Consider the following 16,698-nt stretch of genomic DNA (forward strand, 5'->3'; position numbering starts at 1 on the left):
TACCATATTCTGAAAGTCCTATAATTCTTCTTGTTGTAGGTCAGATTCTAAATCAACACATCAAAAGAAAAGTATTACAGGTTCCAGAAAGTAAAACACCCAAGGGATTTTAATTTAAAATTCTATCCAGTGGTGCCATAATATCACATCATGAACAGCTATTGTATTGGCAGTTTTATTGGAATCTTGAGTTAACTAATGGCATTGTTGATCAACTGAAAGAACATTTATGTCCAGATAGGAAAGGGATGAAAACAGTGTTGGCTAAAATGCCTCACATATCTACACATGCTGTCACTGGCATATGGTCAGATGCCTCTAACAAAGCTTTCTGGAAAACTACAACATTAACTATAAACATCAGTAGTGGTTCGTTCCTTAGGATGATCTAGCACTATTTTACTAGTACTGTCAGAGGTGTCATTATTGGAGAGTTTACACTGAAGTTTATGACAAGTTTAAACAATCTGGAAATCTTAATGTTGACTACTGTCACAACAGGTATGCCTTGTTAATCAAGTTGGCAGTGCTATATAAAAAGCCTTTCATGAAGCCTCACACTGATTAAACAATACTTTAAAGGATTGTATCCTCAGGCTTCACTAACTACAGAGACAGGTGCTATGTCAATAAGGACACAAACTGAAAAGTAACATTACAGATTAAGCTAGTTATTGGAACACTCACAAGCAATATAGCAGTATAACCTTTGTCAAATCTGATCTTGTTGTCAATGCACTCTTCATAATTCATACAGGCAACACTGAAATCCTGTCAAAAGAAGGTAGCAGTATTTTGTATCATGACTATCTAGAAGCCTTGTCTGAAAAGTTTAAAACCAAATGCAACTTACAAGCAAAGGAAGGTTGAGCATTAGTAATTTCAACAGCTGTATTATCAATTGCTAAAAGCAAATAATGCATACAGTAACTAGCTGCAAAGCAGACAGGTGTCTGACAGCTAGGCTTATTCTGTAACCCAAATCTTTCTATATGCTTTAATAGCAGGAAATGGCAATAAGAATACTGACATATTTTGTATGGGGCTTAGCAGCAATACTGCTGGACTGCACAGAAAATTCCTGCTTTAGTCATAGTCTTTTGCCCCATTTTGTTTTGGTCAGTCACCATAAATATAAAAGCAGCTCTAACACCACAAGGAGTAACTTTTTCTTGCCACTTAAATTTTAAAAGGTAAGCTGTGAAGACCTATATTAAATAATCTAACACCATAGATTAGAAGGAATTAGTAAACAACTGCTAGAAATGTATGATCGTTTTGTAACACTGCTTTCAGTGGGCATCTCAAGAAGCTGCAGAATGAATTAAGTGTCTGGAGCCAGAAGTAGCTCATCAAGACGAAAAAATAAACAGGTAATTCAGGTGGATCCTCTTGCTGAAGATCCTAACTGTGATGGTCTTACCAGTTGTTAAAGGATTGGCTTCTCTATTAATTGAGGAAAGATGGAAATAATGTCAAATCTTCTTAATAAAGATATGAGTCAGAAAAGAGAGTACAAACATACAGACTCTTTCTAGTGATCTAAGATAAAAAGAATAATCCTTCACTGTCACTGCAGATGAATTTATGTATCAGCTCCAGGAAAGTTATAGAACAGTAAACAAGCAATAAGTGACAGGAAAAGCAGTAGATTCATCATTGCAGAGAGTCATGTACAATGGATGAACTAACTCTGCAAACTAATTCCTTTAAAAATGGCAAAACAAAAATTGTTCTTGACAAAACCTAAGCTGAACAGAAAAATCATGGGAATGATCCTTAAATATATGTTACTTAAAAAAACTCCCTGAGCACTCTTGAATTCCTGCAACCAAGTTATTATATATTGGAGTGGAAGAATTTCAGTCACATGCCTTATTCTGTCATCTTCATAACTTAAACAAATACATCTTTCTGCATTGTCTGTCACTATTTGTTGAAGAACACCTTTGTCAAAGAAACTCGTTCATTCAGGAAAGTCATGTACCACTCAAATCTGAATAGTGTTCAGTGTATTAGTAAAGGTCTTCACAAATATAAAACCTCATGTGCACGTTTGTGTACTAGATCACTGAATACTTCTTATCAAAAGATGAAGCCCTAATGGTGGTGATAACAAATAACTTGCAGGTTGGCAACAAATAACTTGCCAACATTTATGTCAGTATTGTTCAACATCTACAGGAGTAATCAGTTAACCAATTTCAGCTCACATCTTAACATACAATTTAAGTCAAAACTAAGGATTTATACAAGTTAAAGCCGCATTGATATCTGCATGTTCCATGCTATTAATTACTGAATCATAAATCAAACATACTGCAACCTGACTAAAGCACAATTTCACCTTTGTAGTCAGCAAGCCAACAAGAAAATAATTATCATGGGTTTGGTAGAAGCTGCATTTTTTTCAAACATGCTATCTTCTGTCTCCCACTTCCGTGCTGGAATCTTATCTTTCACAGGCTATAAATCCTTCCTTTCCTTGTTTCTGATAGCAAGATAAACAACTTGATGACTCTCTCCACTTGAAACAGTCTTCTGCTTTACAAGGTACCGGCTACCTTTTCTCACTGTCTAACCAACTATCATATATTATTATGTTCAGCGCAATTTTTTTCAGCCTGCATTTAGCTTTGAAGTATGTTGATTCTATTAAAGGAAAGTTCTTGCTTTCTTGAAAGATTCCTTTCTTTTCTTTTCTTTTCTTTTCTTTTCTTTTTTTTCTTTTTTTTTCTTTTTTTTTCTTTTTTTCTCTTTTATTTTTTTTTTCTTCCCTTCCATTCCCTTCCCTTCCCTTCCCTTCCCTTCCCTTCCCTTCCCTTCCATTCCCTTCCCTTCCCTTCCCTTCCCTTCCCTTCCCTTCCCTTCCCTTCCCTTCCCTTCCCTTCCCTTCCCTTCCCTTCCCTTCCCTTCCCTTCCCTTCCCTTCCCTTCCCTTCCCTTCCCTTCCCTTCCCTTCCCTTCCCTTCCCTTCCCTTCCCTTCCCCTCCCCTTCCCCTTCCCCCTCCCCTTCCCCTTCCCCTTCCCCTTCCCCTTCCCCTTCCCCTTCCCCTTCCCCTTCCCTTCCCCTTCCCCTTCCCCTTCCCCTTCCCCTTCCCCTTCCCCTTCCCCTTCCCCTTCCCCTTCCCCTTCCCCTTCCCCTTCCCCTTCCCCTTCCCCTTCCCCTTCCCTTCCCTTCCCTTCCCTTCCCTTCCCTTCCCTTCCCTTCCCTTCCCTTCCCTTCCCTTCCCTTCCCTTCCCTTCCCTTCCCTTCCCTTCCCTTCCCTTCCCTTCCCTTCCCTTCCCTCCCATTCCCTCCCACTCCCATTCCCTCCCCCTCCCATTCCCTCCCCCTCCCATTCCCCTTCCCCTTCCCCTTCCCTTCCCCTTCCCTTCCCTTCCCTTCCCTTCCCTTCCCTTCCCTTCCCTTCCCTTCCCTTCCCTTCCCTTCCCTTCCCTTCCCTTCCCTTCCCTTCCCTTCCCTTCCCTTCCCTTCCCTTCCCTTCCCTTCCCTTCCCTTCCCTTCCCTTCCCTTCCCTTCCCTTCCCTTCCCTTCCCTCTTTCCTTACCTTTCCTTTCCTCTTTCCTTTCCTCTTTCTTTTCCCTTTCCCTTCCTCTTTCCCTTTCTCTTTCCCTTTCTCTTTCCTCTCTTTCCTTTCTCTTTCCTTTCTGTTCCCTTCCTCTTCCCTTCCTCTTTCCTTCCATCTTTACTAGTTACCCTAATGAAGGATTTTTCTCTTTCTATAAACTCTGGCTTGTATCATATAGACATACCATCTCATTTGGAATTAGCTCAGAGTAGCTCTTAATATAACTCTGACAGTGAGGTCGCCCTGCGTGAGTGGTGACAGCTGGATCCAAATATTTGAAAGTTCTCATTGCTTTCCAATTTAGCCCAAAAGACAGAAGGATTTTAAAGACATCTTGATATACAGCAGATATTTGAGAAGAGCTCCCTCCACAGATGCCATGGCTGTCAGAACACGACTGCTAGAATAGGCACTTTAGTACCTCTTACTACAGTTTCCGAAGAGAAACACAACTACTGCAGGAGTGGAGATCTAATAAATACAGCTGATAAGATCAGGAATGGGCCTGGTTATTCTTCTTTATACAGAAACTAGAGATAAAGGCTCCTTAAAATTGGTGTCTGCACAAAGCAGTATTTAACTTTTTTATTAAGGCTATCAAAGAGTCTTGCTTAGGAGAGAAATCTAGAGCCCTTGTAGGAAAAGCTTAAGCAAGAAAGCTAACAGGGAAAATAAATTAGTTACCATTAGGAACATTCTGTCCTCTGACCATATAAACAGAAGCAGTGAAATCAAAGTAAAAGGAAAGAAAAGGGTTTGCAAAGAATAGAAGTTTAAAAGACAAAGTCAGTATGGGAACTGGCTTCCTATACAGGCTTTCTTGTGGTGATAAAAATAATATCATACTTTAGCATGTATAATCTATAGCATTCATGTTGGCATGCACCTAATGCATAGACACTTATCTGAAAAGATCATCTATCTTGACCTTCTCAAGCTGACTGCTAGCAGTAGCGTCAGCTACTGCTTGTGTCAACTACTGCTAGTGTCAGCCTTATAGAGAGAGCTGCAGGCTGTTTGAAGAGCTACCCTGTCGCAGCAGGCTTCTGATAAATCCTTCCAGCAAGAGATGTTGAAACATGCACCCCATTATTGATGGTGTTACTCAGACAATACTAGTCACAACACTTTTTCTTTTCAGCTCTAGAATTGCAGATTTTGTTCTTGTTTCTCAGATTCTATTTTTCAATAACAGGATATTTCTTTAAAAAAAATATTTTGTTTCCATGTAAGAAAAAGAAGTGTCAGCATAGAAAAAAAACTGATTTAATTTCTTTGCATTTGGTTTATTTCCAACATCCGAGCATTTCCTGAAAAGCAAGTGAAATCATGGCTAGACTGACAGACAACCATTTCTTTTTTTACATTTGCATAATGCACAAAACCAGAAGTGTACTGAGCCTCTTTGAACAGAGACTGTAATGAGGACTGTTACTGTACAAAAACATCTTAGTAGAAGCCACCACCCATTGGACAAGAAATCAATTGTATAAACAGATCTAGAATGTATAAATGTAAAAATTAGATCTCATGGTAACTTCTCTTTCTTTCTAGATAGATAAGAATGTATATTTAGAGCATGATTCAATAACAACTTCCATATACACTACACAAGTATTGTATATTAAAATGTTGTGATTTTTATGATGGTCTTGTGAGGTTTTGATGTTCTGATTAAGAGAATTTTGGAAGCTCTGCATTGGTAAAGATGTAGCTTTCCTTTTCCAGGGTGATCTTATTGCAGCTTTTCATTACTTAAAGGAGGCTTATATAAAAGATGGAGAGCTACTTTTTGCTCAGTCAGATAATGACAGAACAAGGGGAAATGGTTTTAAATTAAAAGAGGAGAGATTTAGATTAGAGGTTAGGAGGAAACTCTTCATTCAGAGAGTGATGAGGCACTGAAATAGGTTGCCCAGAGAGGTTCTGGATGATGTGATGTGGTTGAGGTTGAACATCCCTGGAGATGTTCAAGGCCAGGTCGAATGAAGCCCTGGGCACCCTGATCTAGTGGGTGGCATCCCTGGACCATGGCAGGGGGGTTAGAACTAGATGATCTTTAAGGTCCCTTCCAACCTGAGCCATTCTATAATTCTATGATTTCACACCTATGAGGATATGATTGCTGTGATCCAACTGGTCAAAGTGGCCATGACTGTTTTTCTTAGAAAGGAAACATCTTTTCATCAATTTACAATTTCCAGTACAACCACACAGTAAACTGTTAAGCTTGGCTCTAATATTGAAATCCGAATGACATTTACAACTATAAGAAGAAAAATAAAAAAGAAAAAAGAAAAAAAGAAAAAAGAAAAACACCACCACCACGAACAAAAACCTTCCTTTCTAAGGGATCAACTAATCAGGTGTGATGCTTCATTGCCTGCCATAAAACACGCTTTTGCAAACTTAAACTCATTAGTTTAATGACAGAAAGACTTGTGCAATTACATCTAACCTGCAGGCAAGGTTATGGAATGAGAGATACAGTTATAACACTTTCAGTGAAGATTATAAATAGCGCAAACTTTCCCCACAGTCTAATGCATAAACCACTACCTACTCCATTAAAAAAAAAAAAAAAAAAGAGGGATTGAAGAGTTTTATAGAAATGTTCTGCTATTTACTGGAATTCTTTAAAGTAAGGCATGTTAATAGCATGAAGGAACGAAACAGGATGAGGTTTTATGGTCTGTGTTATAATGTATGTCAGGCAAGATCATTTCAATGATTTTTCTGGCCTTAGAAACCTATGAGTTTATAGCTCATTCTTACATTTGTGCAGGACTTTAACTGGCTACATTATGATGATGAATGATCTTAATTTATGTACAATTTTAATTTTGGGGGAAAAGTAGACATATATTGTCATTTTCTTAATCTTGTTCATACAACCTGAAAATACCTCCTTTTATCTTTTATTTTAGCCTGCTTTGTAGCAACTTCACTGATAAATAGAAATAGAATTGAGCTTTTATTTTATTTATTTATTTATTTATTTATTTTTCAGGATTAGTGTCTTATAAATTCAGTGAAAATTATATTAATATATATGAATTACTTTAGTCATGGATTCTGAGTGTTGTCAACCTATGCACAAATGTGAACGTGATATTCTATTTTGATCCTAAGAAATTCAAGAATATACATTTCAGTGATGTGAACAAAAAAAATCCAGATTTTGAAAACCTCCTCTAGTGTATTTTTGTTCATCCTTACACTTAACTTTGAGATTAAGATTCCAAAACTTAAAAATTTCTCGTATCGAAATGAACGCATCAGAGTCCACACTTATACTGAAACAAAATTTTGGCTTCCAAAGTTCATCTGAAAAATACTGAGTTATTAAGTTTGTACTGTAGGTTGTTTCGTAGCCAGATAGTGCTTTTTTTAAAGAAGCTATAACCATTGTTAAAAAGTGTTTTTATAATTAAAGTATCGTGGACACATCTCTTTGAAGTCATCTCAGCGTTGTTTCTTACATATGATTCCTACTGTCTACAACTACCTGATACATCCACTAAAGTAAGCATGTGTTTTAAAATATGGTTTGCTTTTTGTGATAGCGTACACAAATTACAATCATATATACTGTATGCTTCCAACTCATATTTTCACTTAATTCAATGGGAACAAAATTCACATTGGAAAGTGTAACTGAAGTAAGTAATCTGACAATCTCTAATTATCATTGAAAGATATAAATCATCTCTCATGTTAACTCCATTCAAATTCTACGGCAGATAAGAATAACTTAGGTTTGAATGTGGACACAGAGATCTGTACAAGACTCACATTTTCATGTCTTGCCTACTCAGGAGGTTTCTACTTTCATAAATTACATCTCATCATTTTGATGAAAAAAAAAAAAAACATTTATGGAGTGACAAAGCTGCAACTACCTTTCAAGATACACCCTGATTCCAACCTCCAGCACTTCCTATTATCTTTTAGGCAATAAGATTTGTGAAGACATTTGTTTATTTGCTAGACATAGGATACCTAGCATATCATTTGCTGTGGGACTTTTGCCTTAACTGATTCTACACTGTCTCCTTTATTAAATTGTTTTTTCATAAAAACATATAATAATTTAGGTTGGAAAAGACCTTCAAAATCATCGGGTCCAACCATCAGCCTGATCTACAATGCCCCTTAATGCCATGTCCACACATCTTTTAAACACCTCCAGGGATGGGGACCCCACCACTTCTCTGGGCAGCCCGTTCCAATGCTTGACCAATGCTTCCAATGCTTGTTGATGTGAGCATTTTTTCCACCCTCTTCCTGACTTCACTGTGTTGTATGAAAACTCACTAGATCCCTACTAAGGCTGCAAGGGAACAAATGAAGTACTCAATCTAATTTCTATCTTCCCTTATGCCTCTTCATCCAAATCTCTTGCAACAGACCATATAAAGTCAACCTAGTACAAATCTTGTCTGTCTGCCCAAGTTAAGCACTTGCCACCTAATACTCTGAAAGAGTCTCTGATTTCAGTCCCAAAGCCTGCTGAGAGTCTAATGCCAACTCTCTACAATCTCTTTTACACTGCAGTTTGGATCGTTGCCTTCAGTGATTGGTTGGTAAGGCAATTTGATTTTAGACCAAAACTGGCTTGTTTATGCCGTTTTCTCAGCTTATTGGTTCCTTTGATTTCTGACATTTCAGATTGTCATTATCTGTCTGTGTCTGTTTCCTATGTGTTGTTATTCTGCTGGAGTGGACTGTCTGGAGCACACCCAAGAACAGTGATAAGGTATCTGGAGCCCTGTTTTGCAAGGTAACATGTAGCTAACATGCTCTGCTGAGACAATTAGCTATTGTGCACTGCAACAAATGATTAAACATCAAGGTGCCTTGTCTTGGGTATCCACAAAACAACAGGGTGACAGACTGTGTGAGAGTGACAACTGAAAGGGAACAGCAAAAGTAAATTAAAAGGCCAAGAGGCATTTTGTTCTCAGAGCAGATAGTACCTGCTCAAGATACACTTTTCATGCTACAAAAAAATCTGCTGTTGATCTTCATAGCATCATAGAATCATAGAATATCCCGAGTTGGAAGGGACCCATAAGGATCATCTAGTCCAACTCTTGGCACCGCACAGGTCTGCCCAAAGTTCAGACCATGTGACTAAGTGCACAGTCCAATCGCTTTTTAAATTCAGACAGGCTTGGTGCAGTGACTACGTCCCTGGGGAGCCTGTTCCAGTGTGTGACCACCCCCTCGGTGAAGAACCTCTTCCCGATGTCCAGCCTAAACTTCCCCCACCTCAGCTTAACACCATTCCCGTGGGTCCTATCACTGGTGTTTACAGTGAATAGGTCACCTGCCTCTCCACTCCCCTTCGCGAGGAAGTTGTAGACTGCGATGAAGTCCCCCCTCAGCCTCCTCTTCTCCAGGCTGAACAGGCCCAGTGCCCTCAGCCGCTCCTCATACGTCTTCCCCTCTAGGCCCTTCACCATCTTCGTCGCCCTCCTCTGGACACTCTCCAACAGTTTAATGTCTTTCCTGTACTGTGGTGCCCAGAACTGCACACAGTACTCGAGGTGAGGCCGCACCAGCGCAGAGTAGAGGGGGACAATCACCTCCCTCAACTGACTAGCGATGCTGTGCTTGATGCATCCCAGGATATGGTTGGCCTTCCTGGCTGCCAGGGCACACTGCTGGTTCATATTCAACTTGCTGTCAACCACAACCCCCAGATCCCTCTCTGCGGGGCTGCTCCCCAGCATCTCATCGCCCAGTCTGTACGTACAGCCAGGGTTGCCCTGTCCCAGGTGCAGGACCCGGCACTTGCCTTTGGTAAACTTCATGTGGTTGGTGAGCGCCCAGCTCTCCAATCTGTCCAGATCTCTCTGCAAGGCCTTTCCACCCTCATCAGAGTCCACAACTCCTCCAAGTTTGGTGTCATCAGCAAATTTGCTCAAAGAACCTTCTAGTCCTACATCCAAATCATTTATAAAGACATTGAAGAGGACTGGCCCTAAAATGGAGCCTTGAGGGACCCCACTAATGACCATCCGCCAGCCAGATGTGGCCCCATTAACCACAACCCTTTGAGCCCTGCCTGTCAGCCAATTGCTCACCCATCGTATGATGGTTTTGTTAAGTTGCATGCTGGACATTTTGTCCAGTTGGATCCTATGGGAAACCGTGTCAAAAGCCTTGCTGAAGTCCAAAAAGACCATATCAGCTGGTTTCCCTTAGTCAGCTAGATGGGTGATCTTATCATAAAAGGAAATCAAATTTGTTAGGCAGGACCTAGCCCTCATGAACCCATATTGGCTGGGACCAATGACTGCATTGTCCCCCAGGTGTGCCTCGATAACTTCAAGAATCATCTTCTCCATAATTTTACCAGGCACTGACGTGAGACTGACAGGCCTGTAATTGCTAGGGTCTTCTTTCTTACCCTTCTTGAAAATTGGGACAACATTTGCCATCTTTAGAGAAATAACAAAAATAGTGCACAGGAAAGTGCAACAGGTGAAAGCAAAACTTTTTTTTTATTTTTATTTTTTTTATTTTGTCCATGTAGGTCAATGGGAACTTGAACTGAATCACCTGGACATGGAAATAGCCTCCTCCACCCATGGCTAGAACAAATAAACTCAAAAAAAAAATGTATGCAGTTGCAGCTGTGTGCAGACAGGGGAGAAATATGAAGCATGGGGAGGAGTGGAGAAAGGTGCCAAGAAGTCAAGAAGCTTCAGGGAAGGTAACTGAGTCCATTTGTCCTCTTTCTATCCTGCTCCTCACTCCTGAAAACCCTTCATCTCTTCCCATCTCAGTCCCTGTTTCCTGTTTCCCATTCCCTGTTCTCTTCTGTGCAATCTCCCACCTTTAACACCAATGTTTCACATGCAAGTGTCCCTACTTTTCTTGAGTTAACAGGAATTGGCAGATAACTGAAGAGGACCTGCTTTAGTGAGGGGAAGAGTGTGAATCTCAGGTCTGGACCAGGGAGGACAGCCAGAAAAGAGGTTCAGAAGAGCTACTGTTGATGGGAAATGCCGCCTTCTCTCTTTCCAGTCCTCCCTCCTGTCTTTGGCAATAGTGACAGAAACAGAATTGCAAAGATGAGATTGGGATTTGCTGATCATCTTGGAAAGGCACATTTTTATTTCCTCAGGCATACTCAGAGCAGGCAGTTTGCCATCCCCTCTTGGCTGCAATTTATTTTGCTTCCTGATTCACTTTGACTGGGACTTCTTCATGAAGTTGTATATCTTATATAGATTATCTTATAACCTTATGCTATTCACCATAGCCTGTCCACATGTCACACTATTTCATGTTTATTCCCGTGTGGGATTCTGCCTCATCTGTGCTTTTGAACTCCCAGAGATGCATCTCTCCTCTCTTATCAGTATTATTTGAATACCAGGGCAGCTTCTGTGAAGTAAGAGACAAGCAAGCAGAACGCCAGGAAACCCTTGCATTTCCTGTAAACCACCAGGAAAATGCCAGTGCATACTAACAGTGACAAGACTGTGTGAGTTATCTGTGCATACATTTTGAGAGGCTCATGATAGATTGACACTTGGCCTTGAAGTTGAAAGATATATTGGGAGTGGAAAGGTAAGCTTTTCTTTACAGTAATTGTAATAAATTGTCAGTGCTTCATGACCCTATGATTACTTTTGGTGACCTCTGAAGAGGTCATGACCCTCACACTGAAGAGACCCTGGCCTAGAACATGACTTTAGAGACTCAAAAAAGTGCTGTTACTGGCTATTCATTGCATAAGATTTTCCCTAGGAATTAATTGTTACTTCTCTCTCTTTGATTGACCTTGTCTGATTTATTCTGATTCTTCTAGCGATGAATGATGCTGTTTTTTTTTTTTTTTTTTTTTTTTTTTTGGTGAGATCTGGACAAGGAATCAATCCCTTCTTCACCTTTTACTCCTTCAACCTGACTGTTCAGAATTAGTCTGATTTAATTAAATTTGTTTGGATGACAATACCAGAATGCTCCATATGCAGACTGGCAATGATGGCTGATGGCACAAGGAATAAGTGGTAAGTGACAGCAGTGCCCTTGCTGCAGGGGACAGAGACGCAAACTAATGACCTGACCTGTTGGGACAGATTTGCTAATTGGTTAGGGGTGGGTCTGGGACATTGTGGGAAGTCTGCCAAAGCTTTTCAGCACTCAAACAACAGCAGAGCCCTGATGCTTTTTCATATATGCACCGATGATAGTGCCAGGAAAGACCTGGAATGTATTAACTATGACTACTTGGCTCTGGGGTAGATGGTGAAGGGCATAGCAGTTCAGGTGGCATCTTCTCGATCCTGATGGTGAAGGGGAAGGGTTTGATGGGGAATGAATATATTCTGTGGGTCAAAAACTTCCTATGCAGCTGGTGTCAGCAGATGGGTCTTGCTTTCTATGACTATAGGACCCTTGCTGAGGATCAGAGACTGCTGGAAAGAGGGGACACACCAAATCAAGTGGAGCAAAACCTTCTTTGCCAGCAGGGTTACCAACATGATAAGGACAAATTTAAACTAGAAACGATGGCAGAGATACATGAAGAATTCTTATCAAGTGAGAAAGTGGTAGACCATGTTGGCAAATAATAGTGTGCAGCTTGATATAAACAGTAGACACCTCATAATCAAGTCCAGCAAAAGGACACGGGTGATTTAGGGACTGAAACATCTGAGGAAAGGCTGAGAGAACTAGGGTTGTTCATCTTGAGAAAAGAAGGCTCAGCAGGATCTTCAATGTGTGCAAACAATGGATGGGAGGAAGGGGGGTTCCCTGCATAGAACTCCAAGTTGGTACTTTAAAACCCTCTATTCTTGACATATTTTTAGGCTAACTTGCTCTCAGATGTCATTTTTTTTTTTTTTTTTTTTGGTAAAAGCTGCTAAATAAATAAATAAATAAAACATTGAAATAATGTAGTAAGTTTGAACAGAGCATTATATTTATTACAACAGGTGGCATTCATTCTTTATGGTATACAAATGACTTATGTGGGTAAGGATTACCCACAGCTTTCCAGAGTTTAAAGTCTATGTTAAACACCATTTAAGATTAGTCTCTTTTCAATTACTAATGAGTTTTCCAAAACTTTCACTGCTCTTCCTAAAAGTTTTCATGTCTCTACCTTTCCAAAAGGTGATATTGTTTAGAACATTTAATCAAAATCTCCTCCACTGTTTTTAAATTGCATTATATGGTTGAAAGAAAAAGGAGTACCATTCTTTTAGTTTAACACAAATTTTTAGAAACTACAGGAGACATTGCTTGAGTTAGCTGTATTGAATATGGAACAGAAAAGTAAATTCTTCACATGTAGGACATGTATCTTCTGCAATGCAGGGAAAATGCAGATTCTGCTTCTGAGCTTGATTATTATTCATCTCAACACGCCTGTAGTAGAGCCTACTAGAGTCCTCTCATCTTCTTACTGCTCACTGACAGCCAACAGTAACAAGTCTGGATGAAGAAGGAATTCACATGAAGATCCATTCTGTTCAAAATATTTCTGATATGTTTAACATCAAATTAAATATAAATACATCCTTGAAATACTCAGAATGTATCTACATTGTGAAGAGACCATTGTGTGGGACACTACGAATACTGATATTCCTTAGCCTTGGAACTCTCTGTAATGTCACTGGGAGATACAATATTGACCTAGGAGTAAGGTAGAACTCTGGATGGTATGGTTTATTATTGTGAGTATGGCAATTTGCTGATGTAGTTATCACTGAACTGTATCAACTACTACTTCTATATGATACTGTATACATGACAACTAGGTACTTGCTAGCTCAAGAGAATATAGAATATTATTAAAAATAAAAATAAAAATAGCGTTACCAGTGGTTTGGAGGTTTTTCAATAAATTTGGCTGACTTGGTGTTACAAAAATCCAATCTCTTATGAAAGAAAGAGGAATTAAATTTCTGCTTTCTTCTGTGAAGAGTTATCTTGTGATGGTCCAGCACTTCTTTTAAGCACCAAGAAATTTCACCTAATTTTCTTTCCTGTGTGTTCAAAGAAAAAAGAGTGAAGTCTTTTGGGGAGAAAAAAAAATCATAATTCACATCTGCAGTCTTTCACTGAGAAGGCTTGGCAATCTAGGGTAGTATGAACAAGGACAACATAATTTATTTTATTTTTTAATTGGTACTTCAGCTCTATGAGTAGGCACCTGCTGTCCTAAGTTTTAAGTTTTGTCTGGACATCACATTGCCTTTAGAAACATAGTCGTGTAGCACAGATTCATAGGAGCTAACTGGATTAATGATGACGTATTTTAAAGGGATTTTATCATCTATCTTATTTAGATCCATTTGAAAATCTTAGCTATGGGTAATGACTTTGAGCATAGCAAACTGAAGCATAAATCAAGTTTCTGACAGAAATTTCTCAAACTAGTGCTTTCCTTTCTTACACATAAATTAGTATCCAACTAACAAAATAAAAAAATGAACACAAGAGTGAAGCTCATCTTCAAGAGCCACATTCTTGCTCAAAATATTTCAAAGTTTATTTTTTATAATTCTACAAAATAACGAGTTATATTCAAAAGAGAATTTTCAGACATTGTACCCATGTTGTTGTTTTGTTGTTGTTGCTTGTTTATTTTTTTTTCTTTACCAGTTGGATTTTTTCAATTAAAAAAAAATCAGGCAATGTTTTGAAATGTAATTTGTATTTTCTCTTTAATAACTGGGTTCTAAAACACTTCCATCCTCATTTTGGCCATATTTTCCATCTGCATCAACTGTTGCTGTGTGGCATGGCTTGAAGAGAACTGATGGCACAATTCTTCTGCCTGAAACCTGTCAAAGCAGCAGTGAGAAGTTCATCTATAACCTCATACCAGGCAGTACAGCTGGCAGCAAAAATATCAAAACTGCAGAAGAAATGTAATGTTCGGATCTGTGACTGGCATCTTGAGGGAACAGAGAAGGTATCATATTCAGAAGTATTGAAACATACTGTTCAAAAGTGTCCCAATGAATTTCAAATCTTAAGTTGCAACTTCATTTTTTTTTTCTTTTTCTTTTCTTTTCCTTTTTCTTTTCCTTTTTTTTTTTTTTCTTTTCCTTTTTTTAATTGCTTATATTACTGTCTCAGCAAAATTTCCTATAAGGCTCCACTCCAGCACACACACACGTATTTAAATTCTTGGGTATGGCAGCTCATCGGACTTCGGGTTATTACTGACTCATGTATATGTTAACCTAGATTATAATTGTTGAAGAGCCCAGGGTTGCATTTCAGACTTAGCAAAATAAATACAAATGGAAGAGAGAGGGGAAGGGTTGAAGTTACAGGATTGTCACTGTTATTGCTTGATGTCATTTGGAGCCATCTAGCATTAGTGTTTTTATCCTGCCAGAATTTCTAATATTTCATTTTTTCTTTACATCTTCAATCAAACCTGAAATCTAAATATCAGAGTGCAGTATTCTTAGCTGGACTGACTTGTTTTGAACTATTTCATTTAGACCTTTCATGGCTGAAAATAAAATTTGCAAAATGGAAGAAGTTTATTTTTTTCGTACAAAATATATTGCTCTGAGGTAGGCCTCATTAAATATCAGAGTAGTAGATGGATTGGTGTTGCAGTTTTAATAATAATCACATCATGTTTGTTCATATAACCAAAGATGTGAAATTTATCTATACAGTATAAGGATATGACATAAAGAATAGTTATGGCCATTGTAGAAGAGAGATAAAGTTACTATTATTTTTCAGACAATGGGACAGTTTAGAGAGAGGAAAGCTGCACAAGTATAAGGGGGCTGATAAATCAGCGTGAAGACTCCCATTTCCTCTGGTGCATTGCTTTTCTACTCATTCTTTTCTAACCATGCAATCCAAACTTATAACCTGGACATATCTGAACTCCTGACTTATGTCTAGATAAAAAGGGAAATGCCTATATTCTCAAAACATTTGAAAGTCTTCTTCAGGCTTAACAATACTACAGCTTTATATCTATAGAACACACATTTAATTGAAAACACATAACATGACTGTTACACTGTGTCTTAATGGACTAACATACTGTCAAGCTGCTCCTAGCATTGGGACTGGTGTAAAACAATTACCCACAGGTCAGGCTAACTTCAAAGGAAAGCCACCTCATTAAGATGATTGTTGGAAACACATCTCCCTAGGTGCTAATAGTGTTTCATTCCTTTCAGTTCCTAACACAACCAGTTTGCTCACACAGTTAATTTTGTGTCTGCAAGGGAAAGAAATGAGATTTTGAAAGAAATAAGATTTTGAAAGAAATCTTAAAAAGATGGAAGCAAAACCTTATATTAAACCTGAAAATGTCAATACTTACAGATTTTACTGACCTGAAACTGCAGATTTAGGAGTAAGAGAAAAAGCTTTTTGTATGTATGTGTGTATTTGTTAAAGATATTACACAAACAAAATTATCAAAACTATGAGAATTATTTTTTTGTAGTTTCCCACTAGTATGATAATTCCATTAAAATAGTTTATTTCCAACTTAAGAATTTTCATTTTACAACATTTTTGTGTTATTCTTTATACTTTGACTTTGCTCATTCTGAACATTACAGAGATTAAAATAACATGACTGATACCATATTACCTGTAGTCTTCCATGGACAGACCATTCTTCATGATCTCTTATCACTAGAAAGGATCTCCAACTAGATATCTGTTTTCAATTGCCGTGTTTTATGACAGGTCAGGAAAGCTCTATTTCTTAACAGGATATTCTTTGGATCCTTTCCTACAAATAAATGGGCTAGATACAAACCAGCTTCAAATCTTTAAGCCTTTCCAAAGCTGTAGTTAAAGAGCTGTCAGAGGAAGCAATCACTCACCCAGGCTGAAACTGCGAGGATACATCTTCACAGCTGAGAAATCACCTTACCTCTTCACTTAAGAAGAGTTGCACACAAAATATCTAAATGTTTCTGCTTCATCATTTGCATATCTAAGGACAATTCCATTTCTAGATGTCCTATATGAAGATGATAAACTGGTCATCTGTGCTCTGCTATGTCTCATAGTACTTATTATGAAGACACCTATGAAATTACTTTTTTTTTTTTTTTTTAATCCTGGTATTGTTTTCTCCCACACTTTTTTAT

Source organism: Cygnus olor, chromosome 3 (genome assembly GCF_009769625.2).
Source record: "Cygnus olor isolate bCygOlo1 chromosome 3, bCygOlo1.pri.v2, whole genome shotgun sequence".
NCBI lineage: Eukaryota > Metazoa > Chordata > Aves > Anseriformes > Anatidae > Cygnus > Cygnus olor.